General features: G+C 39.3%; 1 protein-coding gene across 6 annotated transcripts in view; it reads right to left on the reverse strand.

Annotated features, from left to right (window-relative positions):
• Positions 1–23,701, reverse strand: part of LOC130297721 (urotensin-2 receptor-like) — a 645,128-nt gene that overhangs the window by 112,638 nt on the left and 508,789 nt on the right. For 5 of the 6 annotated variants that reach the window (XM_056550501.1, XM_056550499.1, XM_056550500.1 and 2 more), the window contains one exon: positions 13,883–14,009. The gene's annotated coding sequence lies outside the window, so the exon portion shown is untranslated. Of the gene's footprint in view, positions 1–13,882; positions 14,010–18,998; positions 19,049–23,701 lie in introns of those variants that run through there. The other variant, XM_056550506.1, reaches the window with a different exon arrangement.

Genomic DNA, 23,701 nt, shown 5'->3' on the forward strand with positions numbered 1-23,701 from the left:
CTCATGTGCGGGATCAGTAGATCTTGCAGGTGGGGGTAGGGGAAGGTGATTCCCAAGCCGCTTACCGAAGTCGGTTGTGCGCCCACACACAACAAGGTTAGGAGCAGAAGAGATATGAAGGCAGGTCCACTGCAGCCCTCCTGGATGGGTGTAGAATCAAAGGCGAATGACCAGGGGGTCAGGAGTTTGTCTGGCGCAGACACCGGCGATTTAGCGGTGCGATTTCTTGAGTCGTTTGTGGTGTTACATTCACATCACATGCGATAACTATAATTATATTATATTATATATATTTATATACATACGTTCATAGGATTGCATTGTGCTTTCACATTGCTGTCTTATTATTATTTTTGTGATTTCTGTTTATATTTATTTATATATTTTTCATACATTGTCATATGGATATGTAATTCTATGTAACAACTCTTTTCAAAAAGCACTCTAATGGTTAATTCCTGGAGGTATATATACCTGTTACCAGCCTCCCCTTGTCATGCCTGATGAAGCTGCGCATGCGCAGCGAAACGCGTTGCATCTAATAAATCCATTGATTTTACTTGGCTGTCTGATGGTTCCTCTCTGCGCCAGACAAACTCCTGACCCCCTGGTCATTCGCCTTTGATTCTACATCCTGGGATGGGAGGACTGAGAGCTACTGTACCTTAGAGACCAGTAGTAGTAGTAGTAGTTTTATTACTGGTAGAAGTAGCAACAGCAGTATTATTGGTAGTAGTAACAGTAGTAGTAGTAGTGCTGGTAGTAGCAGTATTGGAATTAGTAGTAGCAGTAGCCGCAACAGTAGTAGTAGTAGTAGTACCAGTAGTTGTAGTAATAGTAGCAGTAGTAATAATAGTAGCAGCAGTAATAGTAGTAGCAGCATCAGTAATAGTAGTATTAGTAGTATTAATAGTACAGTAGTAGTATTATTATTAGTAGTAATAGTAGTAGAATTAGTAGTGGTATTAGTAGTAGTAATAGTTGCAGTAACAGAAGTATTAGCAGTAATAGTACCAGTAGTAGAAGTATTATTATTAGTAATAGTAGCAGTAGTAGTAGAAGAATTCTTATTAGTAGCAGTAGTAGAAGTATTATTATCAGTAATAGTAGCAGTAGTAGAAGTATTATTATTAGTAATAGTAGCAGTAGTAGTAGAAGAATTCTTATTAGTAATAGTAGCAGTAGTAGTATAAGTATTATTAGTAATAGTAGCAGTAATAGTATAAGTATTATTATTAGTAATAGTAGCAGTAGTATAAGTATTATTAGTAATAGTAGCAGTAATAGTATAAGTATTATTATTAGTAATAGTAGCAGTAGTAGTATAAGTATTATTAGTAATAGTAGCAGTAATAGTATAAGTATTATTATTAGTAATAGTAGCAGTAGTGGAAAAATTATTATTAGTAATAGCAGCAGTAGTAGTAGAAGTATTATTATTAGTAATAGTAGTAGAAGTATTATTGTTAGTAATAGTAGCAGTAGTAGAAGTATTATTATTAGTAATAGTAGCTGTTGCAGTAGAAGTATTATTATTGGTAATAGTAGCAGTAGTAGTATAAGTATTATTATTAGTAATAGTAGCAGTAGTGGAAAAATTATTATTAGTAATAGTAGCTGAAGTAGTATTATTATTACCCTTTGTTATACATGTATATATATATACCTTTAACCAGTCCAGGCCATTATTATAACTATTATTATACTAATTTTTATAGTTATATTCTAAAAAGTGTTTTTTGTAATTATGTTAGTATTTTATATTGTGTCTATTTCTGAATGTATACACATGCTTTTGTATTTCCACTGTGGGATCTGGTGGGCGTGATTACACCAGGTGTTCACCTGGGTGTTTCCTTCCACCACTTCCCATAAAGGAATGGCCATTTCTTTTGTATCTTTGTATGAGTAAGGCTGGTCTTTCCGGCTGAAACGCGTAACCCTGTGTCCTGCTATCCTATGGCTTGAATCTACAATAAATGTTGGCTTTTATTGCACGTTATCCTGCGCTGGACCATCTATTTCTTCAGTATTATTATTAGTAATAGTAGTAGTAGAAGTATTATTATTAGTAATAGTAGTAGTAGAAGTATTATTATTAGTAATAGTAGCAGTAGAAGTATTATTATTAGTAATAGTAGCTGTTGCAGTAGAAGTATTATTATTAGTAATAGTAGCTGTTGCAGTAGAAGTATTATTATTAGTAATAGTAGCAGTAGAAGTATTATTATTAGTAATAGTAGCAGTAGTATTATTAGTAATAGAAGCAGTAGTAGACAAATTATTATTAGTAATAGTACCAGTAGTAGAAGTATTATTATTAGTAATAGTAGCAGTAGTACTAGTATTATTATTAGTAATAGTAGCAGTAGTAGTAGAAGAATTATTATTAGTAATAGTACCAGTAGTATTATTATTAGTAATAGTAGCAGTAGTAGACAAATTATTATTAGTAATAGTACCAGTAGTAGAATTATTATTATTAATAGTAGCAGTAGTAGAAGTATTATTATTAGTAATAGTAGTAGTAGAAGTATTATTATAATTATTATTATTAATAATAATACTAGCAGTAGTAGAAGTATTAATATTAGTAATAGTAGTAGTAGAAGTATTATTATTAGTAATAGTAGCAGTAGTAGTAGTATAAGTCATAGTAGCAGCAGTAGTAGAAGTATTATTATTATTAGTAATAGTAGTAGTAGAAGTATTATTATTATTAATACTAGCAGTAGTAGAAGTATTATTATTAGTAATAGTAGCAGTAGTAGAAGTATTATTATTAGTAATAGTAGCAGTAGTATTATTATTAGTAATAGTAGCAGTAGTAGAAGTATTATTATTAGTAATAGTAGCAGTAGTATTATTATTAGTAATACTAACAGTAGTAGTAGGACTTAGCAATGTTCCGGTAAGACAAGGTGAATACACTCACTCTGTATATGGTAAACTGTCCATGACTATAGATAATGTTTGTATATATACAGGTCAGAGTCATCACAGTTGGTGATACTATAATAGATCCACTCCCTGGAGAAGACATACAGGTCAGAGTCACCACAGTTGGTGATACTATAATAGATCCACTCCCTGGAGAAGACATACAGGTCAGAGTCACCACAGTTGGTGATACTATAATAGATCCACTCCCTGGAGACGACATTCTCATCCAGTCCAGGCCCGTTGAAGGAATCAAAGAGATCGGTCAAGAAGCCGGTGAAGTTGTGTCGTCTATCGGGGAAGGAGTCAAAGATTTGTTTCATTGATTTTCCTTACACATACAGGTAATATACCACATATTCTGTTATTACCTGATGTAATGTTTAGAAATGTTTACAGTAAAATATAAGTAGACTATAAAGGACAGCATGTGGTGGGGCAAAGGTCAGGACTGATTACTTGTAGTGTCCCTGGGAGTAACTTCCGTATTAGTGTAGGAGGTCCAGGGTTTGTTGAAGGGCTATAGTTTAGGAACTATGGGGGAGTTTTATCAAAACCTGTGCAGAGGAAAACTTACCCAGTTGCCCATAGCAACCAATCAGCTTGCTGCTTTCATTTTTATGAAGGCCTGTGAAAAATGAAAGAAGCGATCTGATTGGTTGCTATGGGCAACTGGGCAAGTTTTCCTCTGCACAGGTTTTGATAAATCTCCCCCTATATTGATATAGGGGTCTGGTCTGGGGTCGCTATTCTTTTATGGACCCTGCAATAGTTTATAAACATAGTTAAAATTCTCTGTAATATCCCTTTAAGGGTCTGGCTTAGGGGTCTCTATTATTTGGGTCTGTATAAGTTTTGGGGGTCTGGCGTGTGGTCTGTATATATTTCAGGGTGTGGTGAAGGGGTCATATGTTTTATTTAGTATTAAAATGTCCTTCCAGAATCTCTCTATATAACCCACAACCATATAAACCCCACCCACATAAATTACACCCACATATAAACCACACCCACATAAATCAAACCATATATATATATATATATAAACCACACCCACATATAAACCATCTGTATAAAAGAGAAAAAAAGAGAAAGACCAATGGGCGGTGCCTCGTGTTTTACCCCAATATATATGTAAGAGGTGGGGGGAATATGGGGATGACCCCACGGGGCTTATAGATGGCCGCTCACCTCAAGACGGTAGTAATAGGCATATAACCCCAACAAATGGGGTACCATCAATCCTAGAGACGCTGTCAAGCCAGTGGGTTGCAGGAGTCGACCCAAGTCATCTTGTGGATATGTGAGTAAAAGGTGCGGCAAAAAGAACTCTTGAAACCGGCGCTGCGACTATTAGGAGTGGTAATGCTGAAATCCAGGTAATAGAGGAAGCAATCATGAAGTCCAGGTTATGGTAAAGATCCTCAACAGGATCATTTATTGACAAAAAATAATAAAGATAAAAGATTACTTGGCAACCATTTTGTACCTTATATAAACCCTGCATGTCATTGTTTGTGTACCCTGATCTGAGGAAGGGAGGGCTCCTCCAGAAACGCGTAATCTTTTATCCTTATTATTTTTTGTCAATAAATGATCCTGTTGAGGATCTTTACCATAACCTGGACTTCATCATTGCTTCCTCTATTACCTGGATTTCAACATTACCACTCCTAATAGTCGCAGCGCCGGTTTCAAGAGTTCTTTTTGCCGCACCTTTTACTCACATATAAACCACACCCACATACATATAAACCACACCCACAATGTTCTAATTTTTATAGTAAATAAGCAACTAACCCCTTCAACCTATTTTTGTCTTCCAGGCTCCACAATGGATTCCAGACCAGGATCGGCCGAGTCCTCACAATGAATTTCCCCCCTGATGATTTTGTTTCCTCTTCTTTCGTGATTCTTCATATTCTCTCCATAATTTCTCTTCCTTCTATATCTCACAATTGATAAAGTAGAAAAGATCGGCACATCGTGTCCTGTGTTCACTTGGTATAAAGCTGGGACCCAAAGGGTTATGGAAAAGGGTTATCTATATAGCAGAAATTGCTATACAGATCCCCCATAGCAGTGTGTCACCTACAGATCCCCATAACAGTGTGTCATCTACAGATCCCCCCATAACAGTGTCATCTACAGATCCCCCATAACAGTGTGTCATCTACAGATCCCCATAACAGTGTGTCATCTACAGATCCCCCATAACAGTGTGTCATCTACAGATCCCCATAACAGTGTGTCATCTACAGATCCCCATAACAGTGTGTCATCTACAGATCCCCCATAACAATGTGTCATCTACAGATCCCCCATAACAATGTGTCATCTACAGATCCCCCCATAACAGTGTGTCATCTACAGATCCCCATAAGTGTGTCATCTACAGATCCCTCATAACAGTGTGTCACCTACAGATCCCCATAACATTGTGTTATCTACAGATCCCCCATAACAGTGTGTCACCTACAGATCCCCATAACATTGTGTCATCTACAGATCCCCCATAACAGTGTCATCTAGATCCCCCATAACAGTGTGTCATCTACAGATTCCCCATAAGTGTGTCATCTACAGATCCCCATAACAGTGTGTCATCTACAGATCCCCCATAACAGTGTGTCATCTACAGATCCCCATAACATTGTGTCATCTACAGATCCCCCATAACAGTGTGTCATCTACAGATCCCCCATAACAGTGTGTCTTCTACAGATCCCCATAACAGTGTGTCATCTACAGATCCCCCATAACAGTCTGGCATTCTTATATCTCTAACTACACCCCGCAGTTGGGAACTGTAGCAGTACAGAGGAATTACAAATAACAATACAAAGCAGCCTGTGCCCCTTTGGAGGAGAGATATAGAGGACAGTGTGGGAGTTATTTTAGAGTGGAACTGTCATGGATATTGTACCCCCCAAACTAATACCATGATAGTATAGATGATGACACTTGTAATGCAGCTATATATGTTTATCACACTTTTTCAGCCAGAAAATAGTTTTATCGTGCGGTCAGCAACAGTCAGATAGGCGTGGCCGGGGCTCCCCTGTAGGTGAGCACCATGACTGTTGTGTCATTGATACACAGGTCCCCAGCGCAAGCGGCCCGATGTTCTTGATGTGCGGACCGTGACTCCACTGAGCCCTTACATATTATGTGCACCTTTATGATATATAGTGCCCGTTCTCTTTATTTTCCTGGTGCCGGAGACACTCTGCTTCTGCTTTCACTAGAGGCAGAGGTGGCAGACAACAGGAGTGAGCGTTTTCTCTCTCTGAGAGATGTTGTCTACCTAGATGTTCCGGCCTAGTGCAGAATACTCCCATACTTTACAGATCTGAGACATGAAAGGTCAAAAGGTGCTGACCTTGGTGTCAACAGTTCTGGGGCCCCACTTGTAATATGCAAAGCTAATAAAGAACAGTATATATGGAAACAATTGAGCAACTGTACAAAAATTATTGAAACAATATTAATATCTGTAATTTCACAGGAATGATACAATGATAATATAAACCATAATAAGATGATGTGTCAAATAGGATGAAATACTACATGGAACTAGTCACAAAAGGGCTGCTGCAGTTTTATGCTCAACCACTAGATGCCACCCTAATCCAAATAGTAAGTAAAAGATAAACTTAAGGTGTCTTACCTTATCTCTACCACAAGATGTCGCACACACAGCTGGAGCCAAGGTATCAAAGTATGAGCTATACATTATATCAGTGTTTTCCAAACAGTGTCTCCAGCTGTTGCAAAACTACAACATCCAGTATGCCTGGACAACCTTTGGCTGTCCAGGCATGCTGGGAGTTGTAGTTTTGCAACAGCTGGAGGCATACTTGTTAGAAAACCCTGCCTTATATAAACATGATATTAGTGCTGCTTTGCCTCTTATGCCAAAGACCCAGGTTCAAATCTTCTAAGGATATTGGGTCTGTATTATAGTTATATAGTATTTAAAGTCCCATCTAATGGGAACAGAACTACTATTCCACAGAGCCAGCACTGGAGTGTGAACTAGGGGAACTCCACCCACTCCACTTTATAACCTATCCAAAGGTTAGGGGATACAATTTCTGATAATGGGAGGGTTCAGTCTCTTGACCCGGACCAGACATCTTATCCTTTATCTTTTGAATATGGGATAAAATGTCTAGTGGGTGGAGTACCCCTTTAAGGTTTCGTAATGTCATTTTCGAGCTACTAGATGATGATTCACAAGATTGGGATTTTAATTGCTCTTACCTTCACCCAAGGCTTCCTGTAAGTCAGTGGTCTATTCTATATGTATACATTATATGTGGGTGACCAGGGTTCTAATCCTGCTTTCCTATTTTGTTACAAAGTAATGTGGATCACAACTTGTTCTCCTCCATCTCGATAATGACAATGAGAAACCTTCATGTGTATTTCATAGCAGGCAGTGGCTCAGGGGTTAAAGAGCCAGGAGAACTGGCTGAGATGCTGGTCCAAATCTTGAAGACCTTGGTTCAGTTCCTTGTTGTGTCTTTAAAGACTATCCATAACTACAGCAGAGCTGTCCTCAGAGGATTATTCTTTATAATGAAATTGAGTTTATGCTTAGTAATATATGAAGAATCCTCATATATCTTTTTGTACAATGATAAGAAGGGAAATGAAACATGAAGTTCTTTGTAGACTCTTGATGGATCTTTGTAGTTTTTTCTTCTTTTTCTTAATGTTCCCCCATTGATGTGTCTTTTCTTTTATAGTCACTGTTGTGTATCACTTCCATTGATATTTACTGATGACACTGAGAAGTATCAGCCATAGTTTTCAGTTCTGCCTGTAGGTCAGTGGTCAGAGCTTCTACATATGATGTGGATGACCTGGGTTCTAATCCTGCTCTTCCTTATTAATACAAGGTAAGTCATCTATTTATTTAACCTCTTCTCCTCCTCGGTAATGACATTGAGAAACCTTCACTTACTTCTCAGGCCAGGAGTTGGCTCAGAGGGATAAAGCACCAGCTGACACAGTTGAGATGATGGAGTCTATGGTTCAAATCCAGGAGTCCCTTGTCTCAATACTGTGAACGCCAAGTATAGTATATAAGCTATGGGTCCTGTTTGTGCTTGGGACTCTCATACTCTACTTCAATTAACTATTTGCCTAAGTGTTGACACTTAGGCAAAATTTCTGCATCTTACTTGTCTCTTCCCACATACTCTATAAAGGCCTCCCATCAAGCTTAACACTCTCCCAGGAGGTGTGTTGGTGTGTATTGACTCCTTAGCCAACCCTACAGCTTACAAGGCTTGAACCTGGGTCTCCATCATGGCAGGCAGCACACATAACACCTGAGCTGTCATGCTGCCTGTTGACTGGTTGTTCTTTTTGGTAAACATGACATTTAGACTTGATCCTATAGAACTAACTATGGGTTCCAGCCCTAAATACGACTGCACTATATGGGCTCTGGTACAGGCAGTGTGATAGCTCATGTGGTATGTGCTCTGCCTCTCATGATGGTGACACAGGTTCAAATCCTCTGAGATTGGTTGAATGTCAGCTGTAGAACCATCCCTGCAGCTGAGAGTTCAAAATCCTCTTGAGGATATTTTAATCCTAGGTGAAAATAATCTTCAAATTACCTTCTACACCTGGGGTTAACCCTAAACTACAGAGATTGTTCAACAGATAAATTCTAACAAATCTCGCAGGATTTGAACCCAGGTCTCCATCAAGACAGGCAGAGCACATACCCCATGAGCTATCATGCTGCCTGCATAATAGGTCATATAGTGCAGTCCTATTCAGGGCTGGAACCATGGACTCCAACATCTCAGTTGTGTCATCTGGTCCTTTACCCCTCTGAGCCAACTCCTGGCCTGAGAAGTAAGTGAAGGTTTCTCAATGTCATTACCGAGGAGGAGAACAGGTGAAATTAATGACTTACCTTGTAACAAAATGGGAGAGCAGGATTAGAACCCTGGTCATCCACATGATATGTAGAAGCTCAGACCACTGACCTATAGACAGAACTGAAAACCTTGACTGATACTTCTCAGTGTCATCAGTAAATATCAATGGAAGTGATACACAACAGTGACTATAAATGTCCTAAGAAGAGACAAATCACTGGGGAACATTAAGAGAAAGAGGAAAAAAACAACTAAGATCCATCAAATGTCTACACAGATCTTCACCACAGAACTTCATGTTTCACGTTCCCTCTAATCACTTTAGAAAAAGCCCTTTACAGATGAGGATTCTTCATATATTACTAAGTTAAAAAATAACCTAACTTTTTCTATGAAGAATTTTAACTGAATTTATGGACAGTCTTTACCACAATAAGGGCTTGAACCAAAGTCACAAGGATTAGAACCAGCATCTCAGCTTTAACTCCTGGCTCCATGCTCCTTAACCCCTGAGGCGAGAAGAACATTAATGTTTTCCAATGTCATTATCGAGATGAATGAGAACAGGTTGTGAACTGAATAAATGACTTATCTTGTAACAAAATGGGAGAACAGGATTAGTGAACCCTGGTCATCCACATCATATGTAGAAGCTCAGACCACAAACCTACGGTAAGAGAGGAAAACTATGGCTGATACTTCTCAGTGTCATCAGTTAAAATGGATCAATGGTAGTGATACCTTAAAATAGACACATCAATGGGGAACATTAAAAGAAAAAAGGGGGAAAAATACTAAGATCCATTGAGTGTCTACACAGATCTTCATATATTAAAGGGGTAAAGTTAAACATATTTGTATATTACTTCTATTAAAAAATCTTAATCCTTCCTGTACTTATTAGCTGCTGAATGCTACAGAGGCAATTTCTTTCTTTTTGGAACACTGATGACATCACGAGCACAGTGCTCTCTGCTGACATCTCTGTCTGTCTGCTGACATCTCTGCAGTGCTGGGGACTTGGGTCCAAATCCCACTAAGGACAACAATAAATAAAGCATTATTATTATAATAACGTCAGCAGAGAGAACTGTGCTCGTGATGTCATCAGAGAGCATTCCTAAAAGAAAAGAATTTCCTCAGTAGTATTCAGTAGCTAATAAGTACAGTAAGGATTAAGATTTTTTAATAGAAGTAATATACAAATATGTTTAACTTTCTGCCACCAGTTGATTTAAAAGAAAAAAGGTTTTCACCGGAGTACCCCTTTAATGGGGCAGCTGTATTGTAGTCATGAAGACTCTTAAGAAAGCCAACACAAATAGGGAGCGTGAGCTTCTCTAGCAGGATTTGAGCTACCATCTCAGCTGGTTCTCCAAGCTTTTTAAACCTCTAAGCCTCCTTTTTCTCGGATATATCAGTAAAGGTGGTCATTATTGAGATAGAGGAGACCAGGTTGTGATATATATAAATGACCTTGTAAGACAATAGGCAAGCAGGATTAGAACCCTGGTCACCCACATATAATATATGTTGACAGCTCATCCCACTAACATAGAGGGGACTCAAAAGCCTTGGGTGATACTTGTGAATGTTGTCAGTCAAAGAAGAGGAGTTGTAAAGAGTAAATGAGAGTGATCAAAACCTTGTGACCCATTCTCTTCCATTTTCATGATGACATTAAGAAACCTTCACTTATTTCTCAGGTGATAAAAAAACAGATAGACCCAGATGATTTATGGGAGGTGTAAGGGCTAGTACCACAGCTAATTGACCAAACGCTACCACCTTCTGATAGGATGAATGGCTACGTCCTTAATCAGTAGAGCGATAAAAGGACAACATTGGACAGCATCAGCAGCACCTATTAGAGACTGGAGACCCCACTGGAGCGGGACAGGTTAGATCTTCACAACTGGATTGGTTTTATACTTGGATTACAGTAATCCACCACCAACCCGCTGTCCAGACCAAATTTTTCATACGCTGAGACTGGTGATCATTGAATGTACATACAATAACCCTGCCACCAGTTAATGCTACCACGCACCATTTTTGATGCCAAGCAATTTATAAATAACTAAATGAGACAACAGAGACTGTAGTTTTAACCCTTTTACACTCACTTTATATGTTTTAATTGAATTTAATAAAGTAAATATTTTAATATAGGCACTTGATAATAAGTAATTGATGAACCCCCTGGGGTTCTGATTTCCTCTGTTTTCTGTCTCTCTTTCACCTTTTCTTGACCATCCAGTGATTTTTCCTTAATTTACCACTGCTTAATTTCTCAATTCCATTACCCCTAGTTGCCAGTAATTGCACCTTACGTCTAAAAGGACATGGACCTCCTTAGTTGCCGGTTGGCATAATGACAGCCTTGCTTACTCCACTGGCAGTTATGCCCATGGTACTGTGAAGCAATCTATTTCCATAATTCTTTTTTTTACCTAAACAGAGAAGGCGTGAATGTAAAGATCCTTGATGGTCTATGGCAGTCAAGGTGTTATTGTCATTATAAGAAACTATTGACATGTTGCCCATATGGTATCACCTCACATCATACAGGAATAGAGCCTGTATGAGGCTTTGATTGGACTAGTTCCTTTTCATTTTGTCCTTCATCAGCACCAGACTACCATGAAGACTTCCCCTAGCTTGGTCTCTAGTATGCAGACTTTGCTGCCAGGTGATCTATGGATGCTTACCCTCTATACGAACTCTGAATACTGTCACAGGCTGTACCCTATATTATGCTGTCACACATAACAAACACCTTTTAAAGAATCAACAAGTCCAAATAGCTAGGCTATCACATGGTGCCACCTCCATGCCACCAAAACCACGTCTACATGCTGTGGGTGGGATTTTCCCATATTAGACCAAGTGAACACGGGACATGATGTGCCAATCTATTCTACTTTATTGATTGTGAGACATAGAAGGAAGAGAAATCATGGACAGAATATGAAGAACCATGAAAGAAGAGAAAACAAAATCATCGGGGGGGGGGGAATTCATTGTGAGGACTCGGCCGGTCCTGGTCTGGAATCCAATGTGGAGCCTGGAAGACAAAAATAAGGGTAAGAGGTTAAACAAAAACTAAAATGGTGTACAAACATTGTGGGTGTGATATACAGGGAGTGGTGAAGAACAACCTGTCATGAGAACAGTTTACCCTAGGACCATACTGAGACTTTTTGGTGCTATTGTCTATCCAGTGACATCTTCAGTCCATATATTACTTTGGGTTGCAGCTATAATTCAATATTTAAAGAAGTTATCCTCAATATAGACCATCAATATTAGATGAGAGGGTCCACCTACTGGCACCCCGAGAATCAGCTGTTCATAGGGTACACACAGAGCTCATGTGAGCGCCTCAGCCCTTTCAGACTTTGCCAAATACATGACCATATTATTAGTCATGGAGGTGGAAGATACTGCAGCTTTCCATTCAGGTGAGTGGGACAACTTTGCAATACTTTGCACCACTGCTCCTAAAATTGGTGAAGTAGCTAAATTGAAGAGGCATATACCATATAATTCATGTTAGGGGTGCAGTGCGTAGTATAATTCATATTAGGGGCACAGTGTGTATTATAAATCATGTTAGGGGGTCAGTGTGTATTATAAATCATGTTAGGGGCGCAGTGTGTAGTATAATTCATATTAGAGGTGCAGTGTGTATTATAATTCATATAGGGGCACAGTGTGGATTTTAATTCATGTTAGGGGCAGAGTGTGCATTATAATTCATGTTAGGGGCACAGTGTGTATTATAATTCATGTAGGGGCACAGTGTGCATTATAATTCATGTTAGGGGCACAGTGTGCATTATAATTCATGTTAGGGGCACAGTGTGTATTATAATTCATGTAGGGGCACAGTGTGCATTATAATTCATGTTAGGGGCACAGTGTGCATTATAATTCATGTTAGGGGCACAGTGTGTATTATAATTCATGTAGGGGCACAGTGTGCATTATAATTCATGTTAGGGGCGCAGTGTGTATTATAATTCATGTTAGGGGCGCAGTGTATATTATAATTCATGTTAGGGGTGCAGTGCGTAGTATAATTCATGTTAGGGGCACAGTGCGTAGTATAATTCATGTTAGGGGTGCAGTGTGTAGTATAAATCATGTTAGGGTTGCAGTGTGTAGTATAATTCATGTTAGGGGCACAGTGTTTATTATAAATCATGTTAGGGGCGCAGTGTGTATTATAATTCATGTAGGGGCGCAGTGTGTAGTATAATTCATGTTAGGGGCGCAGTGTGTATTATAAATCATGTTAGGGGCACAGTGTGTATTATAAATCATGTTAGGGGCACAGTGTGTATTATAAATCATGTTAGGGGCACAGTGTGTATTATAAATCATGTTAGGGGCACAGTGTGTATTATAAATCATGTTAGGGGCGCAGTGTGTATTATAAATCATGTTAGGGGCGCAGTGTGTAGTAAAATTCATGTTAGGGGCGCAGTGTGTATTATAAATCATGTTAGGGGCACAGTGTGTATTATAATTCATGTTAGGGGCACAGTGTGTATTATAATTCATGTTAGGGGCATAGTGTGTATTATAATTCATGTTAGGGGCACAGTGTGTATTATAATTCATGTTAGGGGCACAGTGTGTATTATAATTCATGTTAGGGGTGCAGTGTGTATTCTTTGAGGCACAACCCTTTTCCCTGATGGCAACGCCACTTTGTAGGGTTTTCTGAGTAAGGTGAAGAGTTAGTAGGGTCAAAAAATCTAACACACGAAACATGTAACACACAAAAACCCTGCAAAATCTACTCAGAAAAGCCATAGTAAATGAGGCCCCATATTGGAAATTTTACTTTGATTTCTAAATGTATAAACATTACATATAAATATTCATATTTTACCTGTGTAGAGAGGGAGATCATTCAATACAATGCAGAGATGCACCTTGCCTTACGAAGGGTCCGTTACAGACCAGAAACGCGTTGCTACAGTGCAAATAAACCTAATTTTAGGACAATAAACATGTATCCTTACCATTTCTAACTCATTGGATCAGCGCCTAGAAGCTCAAATTTTTCTACTTATGATTATTTCCAAAACAAAGGAACCAACAACGTTTCTCGTGACCAGTTGCACCTGTTCCTGTATTAGGGATTCCAGTCTGTGTATAAATAAACAAGATATTAGGAAACATTATCTTCATTTCTGTAACATCTGGTTATAAAGAACATTTTCTAATTTCAAGTAAAAATTTAAATAAAAATGTTATTCTGGGAACTCACTTTTATTCAATTTGCAATAAAAATAAATACACTTGGTTTCAATGTAATCTCTCTGCTGCAACTCACATTCCAAACTGCTGACACTGTTAAATGCTGTCAGGCCAAGGAGACACATGGGACCTTCTATATATCTGTCTGTGCTTCCATAACATAGAAAATACATTTTATTCACTGGTGCCGAACTGCTCCCCCTCCCATTCATGTCCCTTCTTCATTGACAGTCAGCTGGAAGCTGAGCCCTGTTTTCAAAAATCACGCTTGCGCACAATTTGTATGTATTTAAACTATTTATTAGACATTGATTTAAAAAAATTGAAAAATAGCTGTCCTACTAGGCTAGGAAGAAAATTTAGAATAAGGCAGAATCAATAGAGATAAATAAGAAAGAAAGGAAGTGTCTGATAATCTTATCATCATGGGGATCATGGGGTCCCCATGCACGTCGGCCTCAAGCAGCTCAGCATCATCGACAAATGAGAAGGCTGATGCTGGTCGATGTCCAGTACTAACCCTTTAGATGCTGCAAGCAAAGTTGATTGTGGCATCTAAAATAGAACAAACCTCATCTAAAATGGCTAGCTCAGTGGGTTGATTGGGGGCACCATGACAAAATCGTGGGTTCCCGATCAGCTGAGAGGAAGGCAGGAGGACTCTTACCTGCCTCCTTGCCATCTGATCCGTGCTTCAATAGTGCAGGCAGCATCAGCAGCCGATAACACTGATCAGTGTTTGCAATCGAAAGATTACATGTCATAGTTTAATATGAGCACTAAAAATTATGTAAAAAACAACTATTAAAATGGCGTACATGTAAAAAATACCAGAGTCCAGAATTGCTGATTTTTGGTCACTTCAAAACAAAAAACTCATACATGGAAAAATAAATGTTATAGGGGGTCTGAAGTGTACGATTTTAAGCATGTGGAAAATGAAACTCCTCATCCGGAGAGAGTCTAGCACTCAGGATTGGATTAAAAACATATCCAGTTTATTCAATTTCTTAAAATGTTCGGTGGATTGAGCACACAATATTAAAACCAACGCGTTTCACTTCTGTATTTATCAAGGCTTGCACGGATAACCTTAGACACAATGGCCCTCATTTACTAAGATTGTAGGTTATAAGTTTGTCAGGTTATTTTTGTCCTCTGCTGTTTTTCGTTGCTTATTTACTATTTTGTCACACGGGGTGGATTTTTTTGCCGCATGTGAGCGTTTTTTTTTTCTCCACACCAGAAGGGACAAAAAAAAACGAGTGAATAAAAAAGCAGTGGCTCTTCCGGTCTGTGAACAACAGAGGAAAGAGACCACACCACCCAAACCAGCCATGCATAAGGAACATGCAAGGAACAGCAAGCCTTATTTTTTATAGTGCAAACCCCTAGTTTTGGTAAAGAATTGAAAAAAAATTTGGGTACACTTAAGACATAGCTCCAATTTTTGACAAATGATAATAGATTTCAGATAAAAAAAATAATTAAAGTTGTACTCCGTCGGGAAACGATTTTTGAGCTAATCACCTGGTGACAAAAACTTAAACAGATTGGAAAATTACTTCTCAAAAAAAAAAATCTAAATCCTTCCATGATTTATCAGCTGCTGCATGCTCCAGAGTGAGTTGAGTTTTTCTTTTCTGTCTGACCACAGTGCTTTCTGCTGACACCTCTGTCCATGTCAGGAAATGACCAGATCAGGGGAGGTTTGCTTTTGGGATTTAATCCTGATCTTGACATTTCCGAACACAGACAGTTGTCAGCAGAGAGCACTGTGGTCAGACAAAAATAAGAACTAATCGTGCTCTGTAGGATTGAACAGCTGATTAGTCCCGGATGTCTAAAGATTTGTAAATAGAAGTAATTTTAAAATCTATTTAAATATATGGAGCCAGTTGATCCTAAAAGAAATTGTGCTCTACCGGAGTACAACTTTAAAATTTAGCAGAAAATTGTTGTCTAGGAAACATGTTTATTTTATGAGAGAAATAACACATTTAATCAATAAATATTTTAAAGAATTCATTTGTACACTGAGGCTGCCATCCATAGTGACAATATTCTAGATACCAGATGAAAGAAAAGGATGAACGTTGATTATGTTAGCAATGCAATTAATAAAGTTGGGCAATAGATTTTAAATAAATCAGAAATAACATTAAAAAAAAGTAATAACATGAAACAATGCAAACATCAAAGTAAACTGTATTATAAAAATACATTTATTTGACATCTCAACACATTGAAGGTAAAAAAAAAAAAAAGACCGTATATAATATGAAGTCAGGAATATAAATCCCAATGAAAGGCGAGTTAAGTGAACCAGTCTTTTTAATTTTGGTTTACCTAGTTTATGCATATTGCCCATGATAACCATGCTTTGTGACAAACCAATCATTTTAGCTGATTTAGCACCTTAAACAGAAAAGTTGGTTTAGGTTTAAAGGAAACCATGTGTCTAGCATCATTAACCCCTTAAGGACTCAGCCCATTTGGACCTTAATGACTCAGACAATTTTATTTTTACGCTTTCGTTTTTTCCTCCTCCCCTTCAAAAAATCATAACTATTTGCGAGACCAGTTGTCCGTTGTAATGCCATCACTCACTTTACCATAAAATGTATGGCGCAACCAAAAAAAACACTATTTGTGTGGGGACATTAAAAAGAAAACCGCAAGTTTGCTAATTTTGGAAGGTTTTGTTTTCACGCCGTACAATTTATGGTAAAAATGATGTGTTCTTTATTCTTTGGGTCAATACGATTAAAATGATACCCATTATTATACACTTTTCTATTACTGTTGCGCTTAAAAAAAATCTCAAACTTTTTAACCAAATTAGTACGTTTAAAATCCCCCTATTTGAAGACCTATAACTTTTTCATTTCTGCGTATAAGCGGTGGTATGAGGGCTCATTTTTTGCGCCGTGATCTGTACTTTTTATTAATACCATATTTGCTTATACAAAACTTTTATTACATTTTTTATAAATTTTTTTGGGAATAAAATATTATAAAAAAGCAGCTATTTTGGACTTTTTTTTTTTTTTACGTTCACCGTACGGGATCATTTACATTTTATTTTAATAGTTCGGGTATTTACGCACGCGGCGATACCAATTATGTATATAAAATAATTTTTTTACACTTTTTGGGGGTAAAATAGGGAAAATGGGACAATTTACGTTTTTATTGGGGGAGGGGATTTTTCAAATTTTTTTTACTTTATTTTTTTACTTTTATTTTTACACTCTTATAGTCCCCATAGGGGACTATTTATAGCAACCATTCGATTGCTAATCCTGTTCAGTATTATGTATAGGACATAGCACTGATCAGGGTTATGGGTCATCTTCTGCTCTGGTCTGCGGGAAGGCAGATCAGAGCAGAAGACTCCCGGAAGGCAGCAGACCCAGGTGAAGGGACCTCTGTCTGCCGTTCAGGATGATTGGATCGCCGCGGCAGCGCTGCGGGCGATCCGATCATCCTGTTAAGTGACCGCGATGCTGCAGATGCCGTGATCTGTATTGATCACGGCATCTGAGGGGTTAATGGCAGACATCCGCGGGATCGCGGGTGTCTGCCATTACCGGCGGGTCCCTGGCTGCGATCCACAGCCGGGACCTGCCGCACATGATGTCGGCATCGTTCCGATGCCCGCGGTTATGCTCAGGACGTAAATGTATGTCCTGGTGCGTTAAGTACCACATCACCAGGACGTACATTTACGTCCTGCGTCGTTAAGGGGTTAATAAGACCCTGGCATATCCCCTTCTCAATAGTCGCTTCTCCACTCGTTCGCATTCCTAATGACGGTTCCTAATAACATGACTCTCATGGGCGCTCTTTGCATGTAAGAGTATTGCCCGAGAAATTCTTCCTGTACAGTTTGGATAATATCTTTCCCAAGTGGGCATCTCCTATCAGTTCTGTATCAAGGAAATGTATGGTAGATTTACCTATTTCCAAGGTGATATGGGAATGGTCTGCTCAATAAGGTCTCAATCTTTTGAAGCAGGGGTGGACTGACAACTCATGGGGCCCCCGGGCAGTAGAAAAATAAGAAGGCTGATGCTGGTCAATGTCCAGCATTAACCCTTTAGACGCTGCAAGCAAAGGGGATTGTTGCATCTAAAATACAAAAAACCTCATCTAAAATGGCTAGCTCAGGGGGTTGATTTCTATAGCAGAAATAAAATAAAAAAAAGTGATCAAAGCAAAAATCGTACCGCTAAAAACTACAGATCACTGCGCATAAAATAAGCTCTCATACATGGAAAAATAAATGTTATAGGGGTCAGAAGAGAACGAGTGAAACCATACTTATTTTCCAACAAAGGTAATTTTTCAAAAGTAGTAAAATTAAACCTATATAAATTGGGCATTGCTGTAATTGTATGGACATACAGAATAAAGATAATGTGTCATTTATATTGCACAGTGCACTGTGTAGAAACAAGCCCCCAAAATTAGCAAAATGGCATTATATACACATACTGTACATTTACATATAACCCCCTCCCATGCAGAGTTATGTAACCTTTTCCCCTATCCACCCCTAAGGATCCCAATAGGATACTAGAGCAGTGTTTTCCTAACAGTGTACCTCCAGCTGTTGCAAATCTACAACTCTCAACCAAAGGCTGTCCAGGCATGCTGGGAGTTGTCGTTTTGCATCAGCTGGAGACACAGATCCTAAGACACAGATAGAGTTAAACTCTGCAGCTCCTTCTAATGTTAGTTTTTGTCTGGGCACGACTGTGTCCGGGCCCCCCTCAGATTGGGCCCTTGTGAATTGCCCGAAGTTTGAGTGCACCCCGGTTTTGGAGAGGTTTCCCAGTATGTGTACAATATGATTTATGATATTATGCTTACCTCAGGGTTGGTGTCTCCATCTGCGATGGGGAGCCCCGAAGAAGCAATTGCAAAATTAAAAATGCAGTGTCAGGCAATGTTCACATGGCAGAATTTTTGCGGAATGTCCGGCTAAAAAATCTCCAGCGGACATTCCCCAAACAGTGGGCGCAAGCAGAACATGCCGGTGCTAGGACCGCTCGGTAATGCGCCGTCTCCATAGACTGCAAAGCATTTCTGAGCGGAATCTGACGAAAGAAAGAACATGTTAAGTCTTTCTGTAGAGGCTGCAATTTAAACTTGAATTTCTCTGCCGGATTCCGATCAAAAATTGTGCCATGTGAACGAGGCCTCACTGAGTCACAATGTCATATTTATGATACTGACAGCAAATATCTATCATTAATCATATTTGTCTTGGAGAGCTGGGTGACAACAGATATGAATTTTATAGCATCTTTTCCTTAGTAGTCATACAACTTTCCCATAATCCAAAATGGCAAATGTGCCTAGATATCCGGCTATACAGCACTTAGGGACATTTAACTGGATAACTGTGCCAATCTGGAGCCTGGGAAAACTGGGTGACCGGTAATGTCAGTATCTTGTGCCTAGAGTAGTCAAAGGGATAATGATGAAGCCCATAGTAGTCTGGGACAGTGAGGGGGGTCAATGTATATCTTGTGGTCCCTGAGACCAGCTATCAGCCATATCTCTCTCCAAAGTTGTCTAAAAACCATAAATGACATATCAGTTTTCCCACATTCTAGAATGGCAAGTCTGTCTAGAGATCCAGCTGTATGGAAGTGAGAGGTGTATGACTTGTCTCTTCCATGCCTGGGAAAGCTGGGTGACTGGTAATGGGCTCCCACCAATAAAGTACACACTTACCAAAGAACATGCAGAAGGCCACAAGGAAGAGAATGGTGGTAACCTTCATGGTGATGACTGGATTTAGGCTTCAGCTCAACTCTTTGCCTAACTCAACTGCACATACCGCTCACTGGGTAATGTGCTACTATATATAGTACCAGACTATAGCCGGAGGGTGGTGACTTCACCTGTCCTTGTTTGGCAATTGGCAAATAATAAATCTCAAACCAATGAGTTTATTTCCCGAGATAATCTCTTAGGACAATATTCCTCAGATGGTGTTTACTTTGCAGGTTGTATTTATTGTCATCACAAATTGAATTTCCTCCAGAGAAATTTCTACCGCACCTCTCCCTGTCATGTAACCATTTAGACATGAAGTGACCACTTTTCCCATTGAGACCAATTTCAAGGGAATATGTCCCATTGATCTTGGTATCGGACCTGCTCACACCATCAGCCAAATCCTGTTGGGTCCTCACCGCAAATCTCCCTCTGTGGCCAAACACAAGACTTTTTAAAATTATATTTTATTAGATATACTTTCAAAATGTCATCCAAAGTACCCAACGTGGAAGAAGAATTCCTTCCAGATATTCCAGTACTGCTAAAGAGTCCTTGTCTGTAAATACAGAAACATTCATCAGTCCAAACAAATCCAGAAACAACATCACCAATAACTGTATAGAAATACGACTTTACTAATAAAGCCCTGTATAATCATAAAAAACAATAAAAACTTAGATATAATAGTTATTACCACATTCATAACAACTTGTACTATAAAATTAAAATGTTATTGATCCCACACAGTGAAGACTGAAAAAAAAAAACATTAAAGGGGTACTCCGGTGCTTAGACATCTTATCCCCTATCCAAAGGATAGGGGATAAGATGCCTGATCGCAAGAGTCCCGCCGCTGGGGACCCCTGTGATCTTGCACGCGGCACCCCGTTTGTAAACAGTCCCCGGAGCGTGTTCGGGACTGATTACCGGCAACTACAGGGCGGGCGGCGTGTGATGTCATGCCCCCACCCCCGTGTGACGTCGCGCCTGTGGTAGCCAGGTAGCTATATAGGAAGGTTGGTAGCTATGCAGTTAGATAGGTAGCCAAATAGCTAGATATGTAGGTAGGTAGCTATGTAGGAAGATTGATAGTGAGGTAGCTAGGTAGGTAGCTACGTAGGAAGGTGTCTATTTAGGTAGGTAGTTAGCCAAGTAGCTAGGTAGAAAAATAGGTAGGTAGGTAAGTAGTTATGTAGATAGGTGGGTAGGTACACAGTTAGGTAGCCAGGTAAGTAGGTAGGTAAATAATTAAGTACGTAGCTAGCTATGTAGGTAGGTAGTCAGAAAGGTAGGTTGGTAGCCAGGTAGATAGTCAGGTACCTAGCTAGGTAGCTATGTAGGAAGGTTGGTAGCTAGGTAACTAGCTATTTAGCTATGTAGAAAGTTTGGTAGCTATGTAGCTAGGTAGGTGGCTATGTAGCTTAACAAAAAAGGAATGGCGTCAAGCTCTCCAGGGTAAATACTGGTTTAAAACTTCACTTTTAATATACCCCGATTAAAAACATGGACCAAAAAGAAAATCTGTAAAATATAAGATGAAATTCCGATGCGTTTCAAGCTATCAATAGCTCTTAGTCATGGGGATATCTAAAAGAACAGTGGTTGCTTATATACTCTAGAAGGAAAATGAAAGTTACCAGGCTAGACTGGACACCGGCTTCGGCGTGTGACGTGAGATCAGGTATGTGGGGCATGAGAACTTTGCGGAATACATGGGGTGGATGAAAAACATTCAAATGACGGACAGGTGGGTGTGACTATATGAAGAAACAGACCAACTCATATATAAATACAGGCATGAAAGATAACACCACACCATGTCCGCTAGTTACATAAGCCAAACATCATTAAAACAAATACCGGTGAAATAAACCAATGTGGTGGCTATGTAGCTTAGTAGGTAGCCAAATAGCCAGCTATGTAGGTAGTTAGCTAGGTAGAGAAACAGTGGATGGCTGGATAACATATTTTCCTCACTTCCTGCATGTAAATGACAACTGAAAGAGGGGAAACTGCTTGATATAGCTAATGAATGATATTTAGACAATTAAATAGGTTTATGTGAGGAAAAGGATGGACCATGGTACCTTTTTAGGCTTGGTAACTGGTGCGAATAACACATGGCCTATGCCAAAGATACGCAGCACTTAATACTAGAAGGGATTGGCAAGTAAGTCAATGGCAAATCCCTGTTATAGAGACAACTATAAGTGTTCAACAAGTCACTGCTTCCCTGAATCAAGGGATATAGGTACCCACCACTGGGTCTTCCAGTGTTTCCCAACCAGAGTGCCTCCAGCTGTTGCAAAACTACATCTCCTATCATGCCAAGACACTGGGGCACTCAATGTAGCCATAGCCTGTCGCTGTGGTATTCTGTTTATATAGAGGGTGGCCCCACAGTGACAATGTGCAATATTCTATTGTGTAGGTGGGGACAGAGACTCTCCAAGGATTACTAAAGCTATATACAATGTTATGGTACATCTGGTCTGGACAGAATTTATTCTGTCTTCATGGCAGCTGGAAACATGGCATGAGGCTTGAGGCTGCACTGTGTATTTGGGTTACTAAGCTGTGTTTAGGGTTGCCACTTTTTTTGCATTTTCATCCCCAATTCATCAACCCCCCCCCTGTGCAACATCATTCCTCCCTCTCATCCCCCACTGTGCCACATCATTCCCCCCAATGATCCCCTCGTGTGCCATTTCAATTCACTGGCTGCCATTAATGGAGGCGTTTTGTTGCCCTGTATATAGTGGAATTTTTGGCTGGTGTTATATATATGAGCATTATGCAGTTGGCTCTGTATTTGAAAATGTCGTGGTCATCACTGTATAGGAAGATGAGAAGCTACAACTACAGAAATGCAGTGACTGTGACTTTATGAGGATTTTTTAGCTTGCTCTTTCATGGGCCAAAGATGTTGCCCCAGCATTATTTTGCCCTTTTCCTCCCATTACTATAATAGTGGATGATGGCACATGTGTGCCCACCTCTCAGGGTGACAAGGTAAGCTGAATGTAAGTCATCTTGATTCCTTTCCAGGTCTTTTCTCAGTTTCCTTGAACCATATCCAAGGAGGATGTGAGATGGTAAGATGTAAGGAGGCCTATTTCTCTGAAATATTAATAAGATGGAGTTATAAATCTTCTGTCTGGCGTGGTTCAGTGTTGGCAGAGCCGATGCCTCTCAGAACTCCCTGGCACTGCCAACACTGTTTACACTGTTTAGGAACCATTAATAACAGTGATCTGTGCAAGCAATACAGGAAGAGTGTGGCAGCATTAATTCAGTACTTATTCATTGTTCTGCAGCATCTTACGTGCAGGTAAAAATCTGACCGTAGCTGTAACCTGGATGACCAAATCTGATCTTTTTAGGAAAGGTTCACACCAGGATTTACCATTAAAATAGGGTAGGACCGAAAAATTATGTAGTTTCGTTCATTTGTCCTGTATGAGGACATGATCCAGATAGATCCTTTATTTTGTAATCTAGAAGTTGATGGATATAGGATACAACAAAATAGGCATCCTGTTTCAAAAGGTACCTTATTTCTAATCTTGAATAATATAAAAAACAAAAAAACAACAACAGTATCTTTAACAGTGTGCTGGCTAATGGCACGACTAGACCTTTGGACCTCAGCAGCCGGAGGCTTTTACTGAAGTTATCCTGGACTAGCGCTATGGGGCCCGTCGACACACCAGCTCCTACTCCCCAGAGCTAGGAATTACAGACTTGTCCTGTGCGGCAGTACATCTACAGATAGTGTTACTGCT

Source organism: Hyla sarda, chromosome 13, assembly GCF_029499605.1.
Source record: "Hyla sarda isolate aHylSar1 chromosome 13, aHylSar1.hap1, whole genome shotgun sequence".
Taxonomy (NCBI): Eukaryota; Metazoa; Chordata; class Amphibia; order Anura; family Hylidae; genus Hyla; species Hyla sarda.